The sequence below is a fragment of the Sus scrofa genome, chromosome 1 (assembly GCF_054392235.1).
Source record: "Sus scrofa isolate SSC_HxYL_T2T_F1_AM1 chromosome 1, Sscrofa_HxYL_maternal_Yorkshire_Landrace_v2.0, whole genome shotgun sequence".
Taxonomy (NCBI): domain Eukaryota; kingdom Metazoa; phylum Chordata; class Mammalia; order Artiodactyla; family Suidae; genus Sus; species Sus scrofa.
The window spans coordinates 59,669,760-59,692,666 of record NC_139383.1 but is presented as its reverse complement, the minus strand read 5'-3'; positions in this window follow the sequence as shown (position 1 = coordinate 59,692,666).

Sequence of the window (22,907 nt, the reverse complement as noted above, 5' to 3'; positions counted from 1 at the left end):
TAACTAGGTGTGTGCTTTTTATTCATTTATCTCACTCATTAAGTATTGAGCATTTCAATAGTAATGGATATCTTTTTGAATAGTAATAAATATTTTTGTTTTATTGGTTAAGAGTGGGGTCAGTTATCTTTCTTGGAATTTCTAATAAGTGGATGTTGGACATTCTTACTTGTTCCTTCTCTGGCTAAAGTTTTTTTCTCATTTAAAAAAATTTAAATAATTATTATAAATTTCTCTTTACCCTGTTCTAAAAAATCTCTACACCTTGGTCTTCCAAATTACTTACTTGATTTTCTGATATTTCCATTTTATCTTTCAGCCTCCTGGGGGCTTAAAAAATTTTCACAGTCAAATTTTAAATTTCCATCAGCACTTCATTGTTTACTCTCTTGTTTGCACCTTTTCTGTAGAAGCATTTATATATTCCATGGATAAAATTGTCTGTTAAATTTTCTTGATGATATAAATACAAATTCGTCTTCATTATTTTTACTTTTTACATTAAATAATCACTTTCCTGTGGGGTTATTTGTTGAATTTATTTCTCTTCATTCTTCTCTTCAGAGTTGTTGTTTTTCATTTAATAGTTAATAATACTTTCTTAGACATTCATATCTGAAAAACAGACTGGCTAGCTGGAAAAGGGTTTTTTTCTGCAGTTTTAAGTTTATTTCCTATAGTTTTCTTTCCCGTAAAAGAAGGTTAAAAGTGATTTTGGATCTGTTAAGGGGATATTGTGTGGGTAATTCATTTTTAGCAAATGAAGTCAAGGAAAGTGGAAGGCAATCAGGCAGGCTTGGACTCAGCCCTCCCCCAGCATCACAAAGGAGAAGTAGCACAGAACAAGAGTTAAGCATATTGGCTCTAAAAGCAAGTCTATCTGGCTCAAATCCTGACTCTGCAACTGCTAAATTCCATTACTTGGTATAATTTACTCAATCTCTTTGTACCTTTTAAGCGCTAAAATATAACTAGCAGAATCTTCACGATAGTTGTAAGCTACATATAAAATATTTAGACCAATATCTCACACATAGTAAGTACTCAATAGTTGTTAGCTTAAAAATAAAAATATAATAAATATCTTTAAAGTAATATAAAGTTATTTAGTATGTTTTTCTTGTGAAGCACCATTTTTGCCCATTTTTCTTTGTTTTCGTTTTTGTCTGTTATAGAGTTCTAAAATTATATCAATCCCTCTATTGCTTCTTTTGCAGGCTCACCCACACTAAACTTGCCCAAACATATATGCTATTATCTTCGGAGTTGCTTTCCAGATTTAGGTTTCATGGTACTCCTGCTTGCCTCTTTATATTGATGGTGAAAACTGAGGAAGAGGAGAGAAGGAAGAACGGCTGACTGGCTCAGCTCTTTCAATAATAATAATACTGATAAATAGTCAACACTGTTTCCAACAACCCATGTCCACTTTGAGTTCAGAATTTGAATTTTCTTACACTGAACTTTCAGTATTCCCTGAGCTTAAGCTGGAAGAATGTCTTTCACTTTTGCTGTAATCCTTCCCTGGGTTTTATTTTTAGGCTACAGTGTACATTAATCTATCAAATCAAATCCACTGTCTGTCTTTATTTAACGTATTAGACAAAATGCATTGTTAAGCAATACTACTGCTTCCCCATTCCATAGATTCATTAGTCTCTGAAAATCTTTACTGTCCTTTTGAGTCTGAAGCAATTGTCAGTTTTTTTTTACATTCTGCAATTTTCAGATTGACTTCTGCATCCACTGAATTCCTTCATTCATCTTTACGTATTAAAGATATGCTTATTCATATCTAATCTTTGCTTCTACTTTACCAATGCTTATAGTTTGCATATTTTCATTTTAAAACAAATACTAGCTTTTGAATTTTTCAAAATTAATTTATACCATTAAATAGAGAAATAGCTAAGTATATATATTGCTTTTTATGGTTGCACCCACTGGACATGAAGTTCCTTGGGTGGGGGGGAATGGAGCTACAGCTGCCTGCCTACCCATAGCCACAGCATTGCCAGATCTGAGCCGTGTCAGTGACCTACACCACAGCTCACCACAATGCTGGATCCTTAACCCACTGAGCAGGGTCAGGGATAGAACCCACATCCTCATGAATACTCATCAGGTTCATTTTTCACTGAGCCACAATGGGAATTCCCTAAATGTATATTTTAAAAGCTATATATGTGACTATACATTTTAATATCAGTTAATATAGTAACATAGTTCTTTATGTTAGTAAACATTTTGAATGAAATATAATTTCACCAGAGACAGTCTAACTTCATTCATATTTTCATTTGCTCTCACTGAATTTTAAAAGCATTTTTTCTATATAACACCTCACAGATATTAAGGATTTAGATTGGTTCTCTTTTAAAAATACAATAAGTCTACTTTGAGAACAATGTATTCATTCATGGACTATATTAACCAATCAATAATTTATGGCCCTTGTTTACACATAAGATATTAAACATGCAATTTAAATCTTTATGAACAAAGAAACAAATACCTTGTGATTAAAACAGACCTGGAAATACAACTAATGAAATATTTTCACTTTTAAGGTCAAAAGGTTGTTATGGCTTAAGTAAAGAAAGTGATTTACCTGTGAACAGAACAGAACATTTACTTAGATGATCTAAAACATGTACTTTTTTCAGCTTTCTGCCTCACTGTGTGGATTACAAGTAAAAGTTTCAGTGTGGATGAGCTGGAGATGAAGAGAAATCAAGGTTCTATGGTATGATAGTATTTCTGATAGCTGGAAATGATGGCAGTGCTTCAATTTTTGAAATTGTTTCATTTAAACAGTAAGCATTGGATTTCCACACAGTGTTATAGAATTCTCAGCCTTCTTTGATTCAATTTAAAGGAAACATTTATGGAGCTTAAACTGTTCCTGGCAATTCTATGCTCAGTAACATTTTAAACAAATGTATTTTATACCAAACTCTCACACAGAGTGTAGATAAATCTAAAAATATACAATCACCTCCCATTCATGAACTGGTTTTAGTTTTTGGTCGGTCCAATTGTGTGCTCTCTTAGCTGAAGGATAGCCAAAACTGACCAAAGTGAAATTTAATTTTCAGCTGGTTATGTCTCAATTAAAATGACTACTTAGATTTAAAAGAAATAATGAAATCACACAAAATAGATCAGGAGAGCATGTAGCGCAGATCCTGAGCCTTGACTTTTCCTTTTCTGATCAGATACAAAGTGAGTTTAAAAAGCCAGGATTTGGTTCATCAACTGCATTTGTTTGCCCTTTTTATTTCCTTTGTGACTATAAATGTAGTAAAATCAGGCAGCCATGTCCTAATAAGGTACAGCTTAATGTTACATGAATTATCCTTGACCTGAGTCTTGACTTGTTTTATTGATTAGGAAATTACGTCTGTTATTTTTTGCTTGCACTTTTTAGCATTTATAGAATGATTTCAAAGTACCTAGAGGGGCCATGGCATTGGATGATGAATGTGTTTCCACTTCATTCTACTTGTTAGGAGATTTGGGTTAAAAACAAAACAAAACAAAACGAGAAGTGTTTCATGATCTCCACATTTGACACTGAGTGGTATTTATAAAGGTTATTCTGGGGATATTTGGTTGCTCCTGTGTTGATTTCCGTTTCCTCAAGGATCTTGGAAGAAATTACCTCTTCCACTTGAGGGCCTTCAAAGGTCTTCACATCCAGCCCCAAAATGCAGTGATTGGCAGGACCTCCAATTACCAGAGTTTCACTAGTCAGGTGAAGAGTTACCTTTATTATTACACTTTATGAGCTGACTGAATTAAGTTAAACCTGTACATCATTTTTTCTTTCTGAAAATTAAAAAGATTTACACTCACTGTTTTGAACAAGTACATTTTTGCTTGCAGCTGTCAAAACAAGCTGTCATTTCAATTATCTAGAGTGCCTATTAGTCAATTTTTAATAAAGTTTCAACTACTTTTTCCTGGTCTTTAATGAATGGCGTCCCTCACACACCTTTTAAATATATGTTCTATGGCCCCAATAGAATTCTGAAATTAGGTAGAAAATATTAAGTAATTTAATCATAAATGCTTTCCATTTTTCCATGTTGCCTAAAGAACACTCCTTTTCAGCAGTTTTATTTCCTATTAAATCCCTCCTTATTATAAAGCAATAATGGCAGCAACAATAAAGGTGGTATTGTATCAATGAATTAGATAGTTACTTCTTGTTCAATAGAGCAAAAATGAACAAATCATTTCATACTTAGATCTGTCTATCTAGCTATGTTAATAGATGTTTAATTTATTTTCAAACTCTTTCTTCTGCCCTGGCTATAAACTCCTAAAAAGAATAAATATGTATTGTTTTCCCTCTATTACTCCCAATATTTAGTAAATTTTTATGTATATCATTTACTTTAATTAAATTATTCATTAGGGGAGTTCCCATTGTGGCTCAGTGGTTAACGAATCTGACTAGGAACCACGAGGTGGCGGGTTCCATCCCTGGCCTTGCTCAGTGGGTTAAGGATCCGGCATTGCCATGAGCTGTGGTGTAGGTGGCAGACCCAGCTCGGATCCCTCGTTGCTGTGGCTGTGGCATAGGCCAGCGGCTACAGCTTCGTTTTGACCCCTAGCCTGGGAACCTCCATATGCCATGGGAGCGGCCCTAGAAAAGACAAAAAGACAAAAAAAAAAAATATTCATTAAAAGTAATTCAATAAATCCTCAAGTTCATGTAACCAAAGTCATCAAGTACACCCTATTTCCATTACAGAGTTAAGGAAGCTGAGTCCCAGTGCACTTGGCTAGTTGATGATGGATCAACAACTAACTTCTCCTGATGCAAGGTCTTGCCCATTTCTCCATCTTGTCTTGAGTTGCTATACTGTGTTTATCCTAGAATGCTCACCTGTTCCTCACTGTCTTCCTGTGAAAACCATCCCTTATGAGCCGAATTCAAATTTCTATGCCTGCAGTGTGATACCTCTTAAGTCAGTTGTGGACGTTCAACAGTTATTTAAAAACATTGAACTTGTCCTAATTGCAAAAAGGACTATGTCCTTTTGTTCTCCCTTAGCATTTCCTAATCCTTTTACCACATTTCATGTTCTTCTTTTCACTGTAGTTCATTTGGTATGTCCTATCTTTGCTGCTAGATAATAAACAAGCCTCTGGATGTTATAGACCAAATTTTGATCATCTGGTGTTCATAAAAATACTTAGCATAGTCAAAGAATATATCATATTAGTTAAGAATGTGGGCTTTCTAATCACATTGGCCTGGCTTGAATTTATAGCTAGAATATACTATTTGTAAGATATTGCCCAGGTTATTTCATTGGACACCTATGCACCTTCATTTTCTAATCTATAAATTAGATGATAATAGTACACACCTTCAGATTTGTCATGAAGAGTAAATTATTAAATTATCTGATACATGTAAAATATTTAAAAGAATTTCCATCACAGACAAATGCTCAATAAATATAATTTATTATCTTTACTATATTAATGTGTTTTAGGAGTTTTATCCTTTTAAATATAATATAAATATACACATTTATGATCATTTTTCCTAAGGAAATGTTTCCTAAGTTTTTATCAGATTTTCAAATATACCCATGAATTTTAAAGTGATTAATAACTGATATTATAAGTACTAGCAATATTCAAAATGAGGCAGAAAAATTACATTCTCAAACATTGACCCATTGGGAACAGAGTTAGCGTCTACTGCAGATGGGAGGTCATGGCCACTTGGTTGAAGGTTAGAAAAAAAGACACAGGATATGTTGGGCCTCATTCATGTATTCACTATCTGCCAGGAACTTTGCTACATAATTGCATTCAATTCTGAGTTTTCACTGAAATTGATATATGGTGCTTTGCCTGCCCAACACTCATGGCACCTGCCCTGTGTCCCTTCCACTACCATTTCAAATGACTATGACTATCCTATTTTGGGGAAGGTATTATTTCTTCTCCATTAAGAACTCTGTTAGGGCTTGTAATCAAGGTTCATCTCTCTCTTTTTTTAATCAAATTAAAAGGCAGATGCTGAGTATCGATATCTTTTTAGAAATTCCCTTTTCACATGTATTTTGAAACATATTGACCGGTATATTGAAATATCTGAAGATGCTGGAATTTTCTATAGCATCTTGGACATCCTGAAGGTAGCTGGGAGCAGGTTAGAAGATTATAAATGAAGATTATGAAGATAAGTGAGCCAAGGTGCAAGAAAGGCTCCATGTACACAGGAGGCTGGAATATGAACAGTAGGCCAAAACAGGCCCAGTTATCAGAGGAAAGATAACAGTGCAAATGTGAAGAGAATGTTATGACTCAGTGCATGGAGATGACTAGAATTTTTCCTTGATGTTCTAAAAACCAGTTTCACAGTAATAAGGATGACTCCTGACACCGATTTTCTCCACCAACACCACCACCACCACCACCACTACCACCACCACCACTAACTTTCTGGTTATGGGCTTACTTGATCAGAATTTGTCCAGAAATATAGTGATGACAAAACCAGAAAGTCAAGATATCAGTGAATCCAGGTAACCTACCTGGAGATATAAAGAACCAGAAGCAATGAGGAAAACCATTGTGAATGACTACAAGGTACCTGCCTCTTACAGGCTACCTTACAAAGCTTATAACATCTAGACCTAAATAGGCTTCTATGTACCACTATAGTGTACCCGCTTTTTCATGTAGTGGGTGCTTGGTAGCTCTTGTGTGAATTGAGTGAGTGAATGAATAAATGAATGAATCATTTTCCCTTGCATTTTCTTTGGTAACAGGATTGTAGAACATATCTTGAGGTGCTGAACTGTCATATTGTGTTTTTGAGTGTGGTTTTGAGTTTGAGTGGCATTTTGCTAGACAAAGGAGGACACTTTCAATTGATTAGCCATCTGTGCATTCATTGCAGGATTTACTCTGTGTAAACACACAGCCTTCAATAACCAAAAGGGGCAAGACCATGCCTTCTTCTTCCATTTCTGCCACTGGTCATTGTTTCTGGAAATTGCTAACCTGCCACTGAAATATGAGCAATGGACCCTCCAAAGTCACCTCAAAGGGAGACTGAGGATCAAAGCATCACTTTATTTGAGTACTTATGAGCTTGGCATCCAATTATTTCCATGATTCTAGCTGTTCTTAAGTAATTTACAAGATTTGAAATCTTTGGATCAATTAGCAAACTTGGGGCAGTCTATATCTTTCTTGAAATTTTTAAAAAGCTTATTTTAAGACATACAAATTTTTGAGTTCTTTAGTTCCATTTTAACCAATCATTTTTCCATGACTTAAAATTATGAGTTATACGGAGTTCCTGTTGTGGCTCAGTGGGTTAAACCCAACACAGTGTCTGTGAGTATGTGGGTTTGATTCCTGGCCTCACTTAGTGGGTTAAGAATCCAGCATTGCCACAAGCTATGGTGTGGGTCACAGATGTGGCTTGGATTCTGCATTTCTGTGCCTGTGGCATAGGCCTCAGCTGCAGCTCTGAATCAACCCCTGACCCAGGAACTTCCATATGCTACAGGTATAGCCCTAAAAAGAAAAAAAAAATTATAAACTATGGTAACTGTATAATTTATTTTGGAAAAATCCACAAATTCTATGTCAGCATAACAGCTATAAAGCAAAATATTTAAAATGGAACTTGATTATGGTACAGTTGTATAGTTTTCTTTTCCTGTGATGTCTTTATCTGGTTTTGATAAAGAATAATGCTGACCTCATAATTTGTTGGTATTTTTCTTTTTTTCTTTTTTTTTCCTAGAAGAGTTTATGAAGGATGGCTATGAAATTTTTAAATGTTTATAGATTTCACCAATCAAGTTATTATTGTTATTATTATTATTTATTTAGGTTTGTTGTATTACCAGTTTTTTTGGGGGGGGGCGGGGCTGCAGGTACAGCATATGGAAGTTCCTGGGCTAGGGGTTGAATTGGAGCTACAGCTGCCGGCCTACACCACAGCCACAATAACACCGTATCTGAGCCTCATCTACAGCCTACATCACAGCTTGCAGCAATGCTGAATCCTTAACCCACTGAGTGAGGCCAGGGATTGAACCCTCATCTTCATGGATGCTAGTCAGGTTCATTTCTGCTGAGCCACAAAGGGAACTCCTATTTTACTGTTTTTTAAAAGAAGTTTTGTAAATTACTAATTTAATCTTTTTTACATGTTAGAGGTTTAATCAGAATTCCTATTTTTTCATTCTCTCTTTTTACTTTTGTTTTTGTTTTTTAGGTGTGTCACAGCTAGCTGGGTTTTTCAAATCTATTCTGATTTCCTTCAGTTTAACTTTAAATAGGCTAGTTCATTCATTAATATGTTATTAATAATAATATTCATATTTTTTCATTATTTTTTATAATATTTTAGAGTATTTTTCTTTTTTTACTTTTTCTTGCTTACTATAGGATTGATAAATTTTTCTTTACCCCATTATCTTTTCTCTCAAACATTATAGATTACATATATTTCCTATACCAAAATAACCCCTAGTACACTAGTCAGAGGTAGTTGTTTTATTCTCCAGAGATAGTTTGTGAATATTCTTCCCCAAATGTTTTGTGCATATATAAATGTATATCATTTTATACAAATAATTGTGGCACCAGTTTTTTTTTTTTAACAAGAAATCTAGACATTTCTTCCAGTTAATACGTAGAGATTTATCTTATTCTTTTATTAGAGTGCTGCATATAACCCCATTGTTCGGAGGTTACTTGTTTTTACTAGCCATATGATCAAAAGGCTAGCAAGTACATAAAAATACAGTGCCAAATGATAAAGGGTGATAATAGAAAGCTTCAGCAGAAAGGCACAATTACTACAATTTAGGAAGTCTTTTATAATGTGATTCCCATTTATCTGTCCAGCCAAGGTGAATGACAATCCAACATTACAGCTCAATTTTCCAACCAAATCACCTATTTCCTGCATCTGTAATGTGTTACATTATCCCATAACTCATGACCTTTGCCAGTGGTCCTCATTCTACTCCGCCTCTAACTAGCCTATTTCATCTAACTTAATCTTACTCCTCCTTTGATTCTTCATGGAGACGTTATTTTCTCTAGAAAGACTTATCTGATTTTTTAGACACTCTCCAATGCTGCGTAAGATGCCCCTTCTAAGTGCACCCATAGCAACTTAAACTTCATTGTTGCACTTATAAAAATACTATAAATAATGATTTTCTTAAGCTTGAACTCTAAGTTGTACAAGATAGAATAAGTCTGTCCAATTCACTATGGTAATCAAAAGGCACTTTTGTAGGTACTCGACAATATTGGCTGAATAAAAGAGGCAATACATATTTCTCTCAACATTACACTTTGGATTTCAACAGAGTATGTGCTCCAATCAGCATAGTGATATGAAAAATAATAAATTATAAAATTAATAATTCTAATGAGGTTAATTGCAATTATTTGAATTTTGGATGTACAGAAATAGCCACGTTTGAACATGTTTTTTATTTCCCCCTTCCTCACGTACTCATCATAAGAGTTGAATTTGTTTATATTATAGGTCTGCGCAACTGACTCAGTTATGATGTTACAAGTCTAATAATATAATTAAATTTAGTTAGTTCGTATATCACATTCATGTTATTTTTTATCAAAGGGAGAAAAATTTTTGCTTTAGGGAAAATTTTCTGTTTTATAAATTTCTCCCCAGAAGCTTCTTTTGGGAAGAAGAAACTCATTAGATGGCTTGCTAAATCTTTTCACTCCATTTAGGAGTTTAAATTGGGGTGAACTATTTGAAGCTAGTGTAAGACAGTTGATTTTAGTTGACTAATTGCTAATAACACTCTCGAGACAGTTCTTTTGTTCACTTTGAGGATATAAGAAATGTGTTCTTTGTCTTTTCCTCTCAGCTAAAGACATTATTGTAGTACCATATCTACTCAGACCATGGGGACAACATTCTCAACTCCTGCCAGTTTCCTTAATACAAACATTCCCTCAACCCCAGCTACTCCCGATCCTAAACCTAAGACATGTCCTAAATCCATTTGTTTTCTTCCAAGCTGCAAATGCAGGTCAGTTTCCTGTCACCTCTGTTTAGACTCATGAAAAATTCAGGTAAATGATTTCTTGGTTTCTGTTCTCTCCATAACCCAAATTATATTTTTATCACTTAATTTCCAAAAAAACCAAATATTATGATCCTCCTTCCCTCCTACAACACATATTTAAAACCTGAGAATAATTCCACTTAATCTCTTGTCAGAAGCTGGTAGACTACACAGCTCAATGGAAATATAATATGATACATAAATTCAAGGCACATGTAATTTTACTCTTTCTAGTTATTACACTAAAGATAGCAAAACAAAAGAGGTGTAATTAATTTTAATAATGTATTTTATTTGACTCAATATATCCAAATGTTATTTTACATATAAATAATATTAAAAACTTATTAATGATTTTGCATTTTTTTCCACATAAATCTCTGAAATCTGGTGTATTTTATAATTAAATTATATCTCATTTCCAATTAATTATGTTACTGCCTAAGTAAATACTAGTGATGATAACACAACTAGTGATTCTCTTACAACTTTTGGATAGGACAGCTATGATCCAGGCTGAGTTCAACAAAGACAAATTTTTCAAGGTAGACAATTCCCAGCAAGGCTGGCAGCCCTGTAACATAGATTATTAAAAGTAGTAAAGAATGAATAAAACATTTGTATGGGAATTTTGAAATAGTTGGTATGTATAAGAGAAAAAAAAAAATGGACCACTTTCTCTGAATTGAGTTGAGAGCTGGGAAAGGCTTACTACAGCACACAGCAACACCGCATCCTTGACCCACTGAGTGAGGCCAGAAATCGAACCCACATCCTCATGGATATTAGTTAGGTTTGTTTCCTCTGAGCCACAACAGGAACTCCTTTTCTGAGTTTTAATATTATTCCTTACCAACACATATGCAACCTTTATTTAAATTCTTTTAAGTTTCTCTAGTAGCTGACACTTCTCTGCACTGAAAGTAGTCACCTACCCATCTTATTTCCCTCTCTCTTAGCCAACCATCTTCCTCCTTGTACAAGGGAAATGGTAACCAACTGCTCCAGGGTTCACATTTAGGTCAACTTCCTCCACAAAGGGATTGGCTTAGATACTTCTTTGTCCTGCATTTGAAAATCCCAGGAGATATTTTTGATCAGCCTGGAGAAGTGAGGTCTGTAAAAACATTTCAGCTTATGGAGTGATAAGGAAAATTTTCTAAATCAAAGAAAGATGCTTTCTCATAAGAAAGGAATGGAAATTAGCAACAAAAAGACTCCATTTCCACCATGAGCAGAAAATTATGATTTTTGTCTCTCTCTATAGGCAGTTTAGACTGATGCTGCATCATTTGGCCCAGGGAAGACTGTTCAGATCATAACTCTGATGTTTTACAGGCACTTGAACTTGCCATAGACTTTTCTTTCTCAATATGCCTGCTTTTAGCAAGTGGGTCAACAGATATCCCTTATTCATGTCAGACATTTGAGACTCGTTCTAAAGGCTCTCCCTCTTTTACCTGTCTTAGTGAATGGATCACAAATCTAAATCTAAATCCTAACTCGAGGTGCCTCCGGGATTCACATTCATGTTATTTTTTATCATCCATCTGCTACACTTGGCTTCCTGGAATGCAGACTCTACACCGCTCCTTAAGGTATATTTTTAAAAAGTGCATCTGACCATTTAACTCTTCATTAGTTCAGTGGCTTCCTATTGCTTATAAGGATTAAGATCTTAGGAATTAAGGATTTAAGAATTAACACCTATATTCTTTTTTTCTTTTTAATGGCCACACCTGAGGCATATGGAAGTTCCTGGGCCAGGAATTAAATCTGAGCTTCAGCTTCAACCTACAGTGCAGCAATGCTGGATCCTTTAATCCAATGCATAGGGACAAGGATGGAACTCACACCTCTGCAGCAACCTGAGAAGCTTCAGTCTGATTCTTAACCCACTGTGCCATAGTGGGAACTTCTGACACTTATATTCCTAAATTCTCAAGGTATGCCCACCTATTTAGCTTTCTTTCCCACTATTCTCTTTTTAAAAACATATGCATCGGTCATATAGGAAATCCTTCAGTTAGTAAGTTTATACTCTTTTAACTCAAGTATTTTATGTGATGTTATTATGCCTGTAACACTGCAGAGAACTCCATTCCTAGTTACTATTCTGCCTCAAGATAGGCTCTCCTTCCTCCAGGTAAACTTAGCTAGCCAGGAAGGTGAAGTTGGTTCACATGTTAAACCTTTCTGTGGCATGCTTCATTTCTTTTTGGTTGTGCAAAGCACTTGTAATTATTTGCTTAATATAAATTAATTCCATGAGGGCATGGACCAAGTTGTTGCATTTCTGTATTCTCAATGCCTGGCACAAATGTCTGAGCCATAAAAGATGTTAATGAGTATTTGCAGCATAAATGCATGAATAGAGGAATGAATGATCACACTGTGGTAATTTGCTCTTTATAGTTTTGTCACACATAGCACCTCCTTTTAGGGCACATCTCTGAAGGCTTTGTATCCCAGGACCTGGTGTAGTGTAAACTTTATAACGAGCCCTAAACATGTATTGATTATAAGATTAATGAAATTAGATGATACTTTCTATCCCAGATAATTTCAATCTATCCTATTTAATTCACTTTTCTTTTTTTTTTTTTTTGAAGAGTTCTTCTTGCAGATATTGAATTGCTGGGTCACCTATTTTTTTATGTATTAGCATAAAATCAAATGACCAAAGTAACTGTCTCTATCAAGTCCCTGAACACCATCTTTGAGTTAACGTATGAAGTAATCAGGAAGCTTGGTTACTGAGAACAACTCTGCAGTGTACATCTCATGGCAGGTTTTTCTAAACTAGCAAGGAACTCAGACCCCATATTTTCCTTTTCAAATTTCTGTTGCTTTGTTTGTTGTTGCAAATATCTGCCTAGCAGAGCTCTGAAAAGCTCTGTGCTGTTTCCAGACTTAAATCTGAGAGGCCAATAGACAAAGACATGAGGATATTTCCTTGATGAGTAGCTGAAGCCTCTGCCTATATGGGAAATTATTGTAAAAACTCTACAGTTAGTACTTAGATCACTTCTCTGTCTTTACAAAGGTCTACTCTATAGGTTTTCTCTCAAATTGCCTCCCATTCCTTTATTGAGAAGCTGTATGTAATGGGACAAATGTGTTGGTCATTGGGAATACAGTCAAAAAAGAGCCATGGTCCATGTGGGATATATTATTGGCTCTTCTTGTAGCAGGATTCACGTGATCATGAATCAGCACACACTGTATAACCCCCTGGTTTCATTGTCATGATCCATACAGGTGAGCTAAAAACTTATTCTGAGTTATTCTGTGTACCACGAAACAATGGACCAGACCCAGTGTTGGCGGGGAGGAATGGGTTTAGGTAAGGAAGAAGACTAGATCAACTGATGCTTCTGAAAGACATCCTAGAATAGAAGAGATGCCTTGATGAGTTAACTTGACCATAGAAAGAGAAAGCAATATATCATAGAAAAGAAATCATGCAACGTATTATTTATTAAAAAGTACATAAAACAAAGAATGAAAGTAACTATGTATCATATAAATGATATTAAAGTGCAATGGCATTGCCCTGCATGTGTGACTGAGTCATAACATCCTATAGCATCACACACACATACACCCACACCCACACACAAACACACACAATTAACAGAGTTGTTCCGTGTTCTTTATTACGCCCTGCTCCTGTCTGCCCAACTTAGTCCTTGGTTGAACTTAGCTTTCACAGCCTTGGTGGCCCTCTCTAATGACCCCTCACTGTTTAGCTTCCCTTCCCAGATGACAGAAGGACAGCCCTCATTCATTTGACACCCCTCATTGTCTTAACATTTTTGGTTTATTTAGTTATTTATTTGTTTGCTTGTTTGTTTGTTTATGTTTTGCTCAGTAAATCACATGGACAACCTCACAGTCAAAGTCTGCCCAGCTCTTCAGCATGGTGTATTAGTTTTCTAGGATTCACCATGGTGTATTAGTTTCCTAGGACTACCGTAACAAAGAACCAGAAATCAGGTGGCGTAAAAATATTTATTTTCACAGATCTGGTGACTTTAAGTCTGAAATCAAGGTCTTATCAGGGTTTTGTTCACTTGGAAGGCTCTCAGGAAGAATGCTTCCTGGCCTCTTTCAGCTTCCAATGGCCCCAGGCTTTCCCTTTTTTTGGTGGAAGCATTATTGCAGTCTCTGCCTCTATCTAATGGAAATCTACTCTCCATTATAGCTTAATATGACCTTCATCCAGTATGACCTCATCTTAATTAACTGCACCTATAAAAAGTTGATTTCCAAATAAGGTCACACTTGGAGGTTCTATGTAGACATGAATTTTGAAGGGGACACTATTAAATCCATTATCATGTTATAAAATTCACTTTACAATATAATTCCAGCCTATCTACTTTTAGATTATCCTTGCAGTCAACGCTGGTTACCTGCAATTAGTATGCCAAAAAGACAAAAAATGATTCAGTGAAAGAATCCAACCAGTTCATTGTCATTTGCTGCTGTATTGCCTTCCTAGGAAAGATGTATACATTCAAAGTAAAACTTGTCTTTATTTAGAAACAGACAGTGCCATTTTGGGGAGTTTGTTTTCCTCAGAATTTCTATTCCACATAATTGAAATCTGTGGTCCTGCTAAAGCCACCTCTAGTGTTTCCTTTGAAGGCACCATGCCTTACATCATGTGAAGGACTTTTTGGCACAATTTTTATCTCCTAATTCAAAAAGCACATTAAGTTTCTTTACAATTGATGTGTTTAATAGATGTTGACAATAATGCTCTATTTGAGAATCTTCTCTTCAGTAAGTTGTGGTAATCATTATTTTGAGAATTATATGTAAGCGGGTTGTATATAATCTGAATGGACAAAAAAGCTAAACAATGGAGTTCCCATCATGGCTCAGTGGTTAACCAACCTGACTAGTATCCATGAGGACCTGCATTCAATTCCTGGCCTTGCTCAGTGAGTTAATGATCTAGCATTGCAGTGAGCTATGGTGTGGGTTGCAGATGCGGTTCGGATCCTGCGTTGCTATGGCTGTGGTGCAGGCCAGCAGTTGTAGCTCCAGCTTAACCCTTAGCCTGGGAACCTCCATATGCCATGGTTGCAGCCCTAAAAAGACAAAAACAAACAAACAAAACAAAATAACAAAACAAAACAATGGCTAAAAAACTAAACAATGGCTTTCCATTGCCTAATAAGCTCAGGCAGAATCTATATGAGATGCTCCCAGGTAGCCATGTTTGCAGGTCAACCTGAGCCTATCCTTGGGGATACTCCTTTCTATTAGCTATATCTCTTGGAATTTCTCCAGGACAGAATATTCATCCAAAGCAACAAAGATACTTTTCTTTAGGATTGAATCCTGATGACCAAGCCCTGGTATCTCCTGGGGTGGGCTACTACCCGGTCTGATGAACTTAACCATATCAGATCTTAGAACCATTCAAGCATGTTGCAAATTAGGACCAAGTCTCTTTTACTCAACTGCTGTGTGTTCTGTGCTTGCACAGTAGCTAGCATGTAGTAGGAACTTCATCAATATTAGTTGAATAAATGAATTAATGTTAAAGTTTAATAATCAGGTACTCAAAAGAGAGTGGTTATTTTACTGTCTGCCTTCCCATTTATAGGGTAAATTGTGCAATGGAAATCTCACCTTTGCCTCAGTTAATTGATTGTGTTCCTTCCCTTTGAATAGGCAATTTGCCTCTCTGTAAAGAACCTTTTCTTATTTGTAGTACTGCCCAGTGCAACTCCTTTCATCTTAGAATATTTTATAGTTCTCTTTTACAATTGGAAAATAGTTCATTGGAGTTGAAATCTTTATTTCTCCAAAATCTAGCTAAGTTTAGTGCTGGCCTTTCCACAGATGTTTTGATGCTGCATATGGAAAGAACTCAAACCACTTTTAGGACAACATCCTGGGACAAGATTTAGGGAGGATACTAATCCAGAAAGTTGTCTATTAAGAGGCTGCTGCTGGATATATAAGCATAAAAAAAGGGAGGGGGAATAAGCAAAGTGGCTGAGACCCCCTGGGGGATGGTAAATTTGCACATTCCTCCATAGTAGCCTTATGCTTCTTTTAGTATCTGGGTTTTTATAGTTACAAAGGCAGGTATGTGAAATAGGAGGAATTACATATAATATTTCAATAGGAGAGAGGTTTTGGGAATATATTCCTTCGAAATGGTTTATTTCCATGCTTGAGACCTGGAAAAACTTTTTCCTTGTTGCTGTTATTTGCCAAGGGTCATGAGATCTCTAAAATTCTGGCAAATGATATTACTCTATCTTTATTATGGTAGCCTGGTGACTGCAGGGAAGCAATATGACTGTGTGAGGATGGAAGTTATTTGGGTCTTAGACTGGGAGCCATGTGCATAGTTGTGGAAAGTAACTATGAGGCAATTACATTCTTGAAAGTTGATCAAGTAGAGTGGAATTTTATTGTGTGTATATTTAGCTTATACAAATTGAACTATATATATACTCAGGACCTACACAGATAGAGAAAGAGTAATTCATATTTATACATTGTAGCCAATTCCATATATTGCACATCTATCCTGAGTGAGTATGATAGGGCACGTGGTACTTAACCACATCCCATCAATTTCCTTCCTTTCAAGGGCCTCCTAGGCTGGGACCATCTTGCTAAATTGAATACTATTGTAAAGTATTTTTAAAAAAAAAATCTTTATTTCAGAATGTCCCCCAAATGGAAGCCAGCTACTTTATATACTACTGAATTGAACAGATTATTTCAGTGCCAAGGAATAACTCTCTTTTTTGGACTTTTGGGTGACAATACTTTGGTCTTTAATATTGCGGATTTTCTTAGCTATATGTGAATCTACTTAATTTGACTTTACACACTGTCTTCAAAATTTGCAATGACATGAAATCATATTACCTGGACTTTCCTAGATAATTAAGTTCTTACAGGGCCCACTACCTGTACAAGTCCAAAAGGTAACTTTCACATTGTATTCAATCAAATGGAGTGCCCTGGAGGGTGCAAATGGCCATACTATGAACATCATAAATCTGCTTGTCTCAATTTGAACAATGATATCTGAAATAATAACTTTAGAATTTGTTCATTATATATGTGTTAACCATCCATTATCTGGCAGGCAGTATTCTGGACACTGAAGACATTAAACAGTTTTTGAGGAGAACCTAGCAGTCATCTAATTGAGTTCCTAACTTATAATTGAGTTCCCTGCATGAATCTTCAGGTGATAGGGAACTCACTTCCGCAAGTCATGCAGCTCTTCCATGGCATTGAAGCAAAACATTTTTTTTTTTAATTTTAATTCTAGCTCTGCCCTTGAGGGCATAAATAATTTCTAATGCATTTTAATTATTATAACCCTTAAGTATCTGAAGACAATTATCTCATTATTTCTCCTCTGTCTTGTCTTTTTCATGCTAAATATCTTATTTTAGGAATACTTTGTACATTAGTAGGGCTCCAGTCTATTTCTAGCCTGATCAATGCCTGTCTTATACTTTTTCATCACCCCCACCCTTAAATTCTGGGCCCAGAATTAAAGCTATTAAACCTGAGATAAACTGAGCCAGTTAAGTGAGACTCTCATATTACATGTTTAGGAAGCTTTGGCCAAAATGTTCCATGGACTCGTAAGTGTATATACTCTTACTTGCTTAGAAAGAATTTGGAATTGATCCCAGGAAACTTCTGGGATAGATTTATCACTTTTTGATTATACTTTTCCTTATCCTTTCTTTAGAAATGCATGTTTATTGTATAATATACAGTCTTCATGTGTTAAATAATATTTAGATTTGAAAGCAAACCTAATCAGAAATATTAGCCATTGTGATCATGTGTGTGTGTGTGTGTGTGTGTGTGTTTCTTTTTTCCTAGAGCAATGACACAATTTGTATAGGAACATAGGTACCAGAATCATGGAAAAAAATATCTATATTAGAGATTTGAGCAGATGATTGGAGAAATATATATTTCTGTATAAATGATGTCTGCAACAAGTTTTTGTAAAATGTGAATTGTTTTCTTAATACATTGAATTTAATTGGAAATAATTTTAAAATATTTTATTATTTTTAAAGTTAGATTTCCATAGATATACTATAATTGCAGTTAGTCTATTAATTATAACTAAAAATTTTAATATCTTAAATCACAGATTTTTTTTTTCTGTCAGAAACTGTTATGTTATTGTTAACATATTGGATATTTTCTTTGAGTTTGGTAGAATGGTTAATACTTGTCCCTTATTTTTCAGAAACAAAATTTAAAGTTTTAAAACATAGCAAGGGAAAATCTATTCTGCCATGACTATGTTACTAAGAAAAATTTATTGAGATTTGTAGATGGGAAAATGTTGCTTCCTTAATTGCTTACATAGTATTATTTATTTTTGTGTAATTACATTTTATAGACAATGACACATGCTTTGTCCACACAGTGCCAAAACATCTGGATGAAAAGCACAACGTATAGTAACAGACCCAGATGGTTTGTAAGTACAAGGCCAAACATCCAGATGGCATCAAGAAGGTGAAGCATGTGGATGACAAATATCAAATCTCTCATTCAGATGTCATGGCATCATATAGACACAGTGTATCAATGAATTCTTTTTACTGAAGACAGAGAATGTGACACAAGCTAGAGGTCAAGAAGAAACAGGACAAATTTATAAAAAAAAAAAAAAGCATCTAGTTAACATTGAATCAACTTCAAATTTTAACAAAAATAATTTATAATGGGTTGATTTAAAATGTAACTTATTTAAAGAGAATCTAAGCAAAAAGAAAAAGATTCAGCTAATAGAGTTACTTTTTAATTGCAATAATCTTTACTGAGTTTTTTATTCGAGAGAATTTTCAATACAGCTCACGTGTGCAATAAACGAGTTCAATTAAAAATTGCATTTGATTCCGATTAAAAGATCCTTGATCTTTAGTATTACAATATACTGCAATCCAGAATTGCATCTAGCATGTCACATTTAATAAACAGACTTCTTTGCTATCTCTGAATAATTAACTTTATCTTTGTCACAAGGAACAAATGTAATGAAAACAGCGTAGACATTATTCATTTATTCTTAGCATGAGGATCTTATTATTTTGACCTGTTTTCTCAAGGTAACCTCTAGTTTGGTATCTTGTAGGCCTTATATAAAGTTATTTCTGACAAAAGACATCATAGTTTAAGTACAACCTCTCCTTTCTTAAGCCCTGAAAGAAATATGAGAAATACAGTCAACATGAATCTGAAGAAATATAGAATAATCATTCACCACATGTGTATTAAGATAGATAAAATGGAGAACAAACCTTCCACCTCTCAAAAAGTTTCTATAACATGGGGGTTTGTCTATCAATGTGGCCCCCTTGCAAGGCTGCAGCTGATGCTGAAAAGTGATGAATATTCTTTTTCTTTTTTTTTTTCTTTTTGTCTTTTTTGCCTTTTCTAGGGCCGCTTCCACAGCATAAGGAGATTCCCAGGCTAGGGGTCAAATCGGAGCCATAGCCACTGGCCTACGGCAGAGCCACAGCAACGCGGGATCCGAGCCACGTCTGCAACCTACACCATAGCTCACAGCAACACTGGATCCCCAACCCACTGAGCAAGGCCAGGGATCGAACCCGCAACCTCATGGTTCCTAGTCAGATTCATTAACCACTGCGCCACGATGGGAACTCCAAGTGATGAATATTCTTAGACTTCTATTGACATTGGCTTTAGAACTTTATAAATTCCATGAAAAAAATCAGTTGCATTTATTTGCAATTGTTATGAACTGAATTGTAACCCCCAAATGTAGGCTGAACCTTAAAACCCAGTGCCACAAAATGTAGCCTTATTTGGAAATAGAAATGCAATCAGTTAAGTTATATGCCACATTTGAGTAGGGTAGGCCCCTAATCCAAGATGACTAGTATCCTTATCAGAAGATTGCAGTGTGAAGCCAAAGAGACACCAAGAGAGTCCCATGTGAAGATGGAGGATTGAAGTGATGCACCTATAAGCCTAGGGCTGCCAAGGATTGCCAGGAAATTATCACAAGTTAGGAAGAGTCAAGGAAGAAATTTTCTTCAGGTTTAAAGAGAGCATGGCCCTGTGACTACCTTGATTTTAGACTTAAAGCCTCCTGAACTGTGAAGCAATACATTTTTGTTGTTTTAGGCCATCTCATTTGTGGTACTTTGATCCTGAAACACTAGGACCTTAATACAATTATTAAATCTGCATTTTGATAATGTTATTAGGATATATGAATTTTTTCCTTCCTTAACTTTGGTTCTACAAGATTTCCAGTTTATTTTAAAAATCAGACTTGCCTATATGATTTGAAGTTAGAGCAGACTCTGGAAGTTGAAGATGATCCCAAAGTATTGATCCAAAAACTAAATATAGTTAAAAAAGACAATAACCTTTCATCAGTGGGTAGAGGGGTATACTGCTCAAAGTTCCCAAGAGAATAATTTAGGTGAAAATGGAATTTATTTTTATGCCCAAGTTGTTTATTTAATTACATATAATTATATTGATACTTTGTGAGCAAATGGAAGATTACTTAAAAAGCAAATAAACAGGAGTTCCCGTCGTGGCACAGTGGTCAATGAATCCGACTAGGAACCATGAGGTTGCAGGTTCAATCCCTGGCCTCGCTCAGTGGGTTAGGGATCCGGCGTTGCCGTGAGCTTGGTGTGGATTGCAGACACGGCTCGGATCCCGTGTTGCTGTGGCTCTGGCGTAGGCCGGCGGCTACAGCTCCGATTGGACCCCTAGCCTGGGAACCTCCATATGCCGTGGGAGCAGCCCAAGAAATGGCAAAAAGACAAAAAAAAAAAAAAAAAAAGAAAGAAAAAAAAAAGGCAAATAAACAATTCTTGCCAGGAACTTTCATTTTATAATTATGGCTTTTCTGTCTCAAAAGAGAATATTTCTCTATGTTCTCAATATGTGTCCTGTCTGATACTAGGGTCTGCAAAGGAAATAAAAATTTAAAACATTCCTTCTCTTGAATCATCTGATTTGATTGGATTTTTAAGCTATAAATGCAGGGATAGTTTGTTAATTTTCTATCACTTCCATCAGATCCTGATTTTCATTTCTCCCTTCCATGACTTCTAAGAATTGCCTGCCTCAGTGTCCATGTGTTCTCCTTCTTCCTGTATGCTTGAATCCCCTGCTATTATTCTAGGCCTCCTACAACCGATCATTGGCCTAAATGTTGACAAATTTCCATCCAAGTGGAACTAAGCTTCAGATGCCAGGCATCCTCCCTGTGCTCACTTCCCCAGGCTCTGGCCCCACCCTTTGTGTTCTTTCAAATTAAAGTGTCTAGGCAAGACAAAATCTTGATATTTACATGCCTATAGGCACCTCCATTCTAGAAGAGCTTTCCAAATATGAGATATGGACATTTCTGTTTACTGATCATTGTGAAAGTTCTATATTAGAATTTGTTTGCATAACCATTAGAGAATGAAGAAGAGTCCATATGATGACATGGAACACCCTGAAGAATGTTGCAAAAAAACACTGATCCTTTATCCTTCCCATGTTCTGCTCTCTACTTCTCCCCCTGTTGTCAAGAAAATTTTATTTTGGATAAAATTCACTTCTATTTTAGATACAGAAGGTAGAAAATTTACCTCCACAATGAAAAAATGCAATACAATGCATATGTAATATAATATACTATATATAATGCAACCTGATAATGCAATAAAATAGTCATATCTTATTTTCATTTAGAATTTAACAAACAATGGGTATATATTGTGTGTTAGTGAAGTACCAAGCATTTTGCTACTTTCTGGGGACTTCAAGGGGGAAAATACAGTCCCTGCTGTTGGAAGATGAGAACTCTGAGAAAGATGGTCAAGCTAGTAAATAGTTTTCAGGTAGCTGGCAATTGCAATAAGGGTTCATAAGAAGGATGTAACGGTTCCCTGGATAGATGCATAAAAGAAACTTCCACAGTTACTTGACAGGAAGAGGCAAAAAAATGACATTAATTAACTAGAATGGAGTATAGGGAAAGTAAGATGGATAACTATCATGTGGAAAGGCCTTGCAAGAAGACCAGGAGTTGGCCTGTTGCTACTTCATATGTCATTTTATCAAATATTAACTTCGTTCAGTACAATGAACACTTGTCATCACACTGTAAGTCACAGTCAATATGGAAGAAACATACAATGTGAGCCCAGGAACAGAGTTCCTCTTTTATTTTGAATAAAAATAAAGTTGTGAAGGTAAAAAATCAAAATCACTCAGAGACTTTAGTGTTGTGGGCCACCAAAATGTTGGGGTATTAGTGTGGGTTGGAAGTGATAAGAAATGCTGCTAGCACAGTGAGACAACCTCCTGGTAATCAGGGAGAGGTGATGCTGAAAGCGAATGATCATGTCTGTTTTTATAGCTCAGGGAGCAAGTAGAGGTCTTGCAATGCTCTCACTGACCAGCTGATTGGTTGGGGAAAGAGGGGTCTTACAACACTCTTGTGGGTTGGTTGGGGGCATATAAGGCCCCTATGGGGTAGGGTGAGGAGTGGGACACAAACCTTTCCTAGTAGGAGGTAGGAAGGAGTAGGCCAGGTAGCTCAAGGTGGGGGAGGAGAAGGCTTTACAATGAAATGGGTGGGTTGATAAGGGTCTGGTAATTCTTGTCTTGGTCAGAGGCTTTGAGTTCTATCTCCTTGAAGAGGCCTTGAAGTCCTACATTTAGTATAGGCAACGCAGAGGAGATGGTACCTGACACAAGCCAAGGATTAATAGCTTCTGAGCT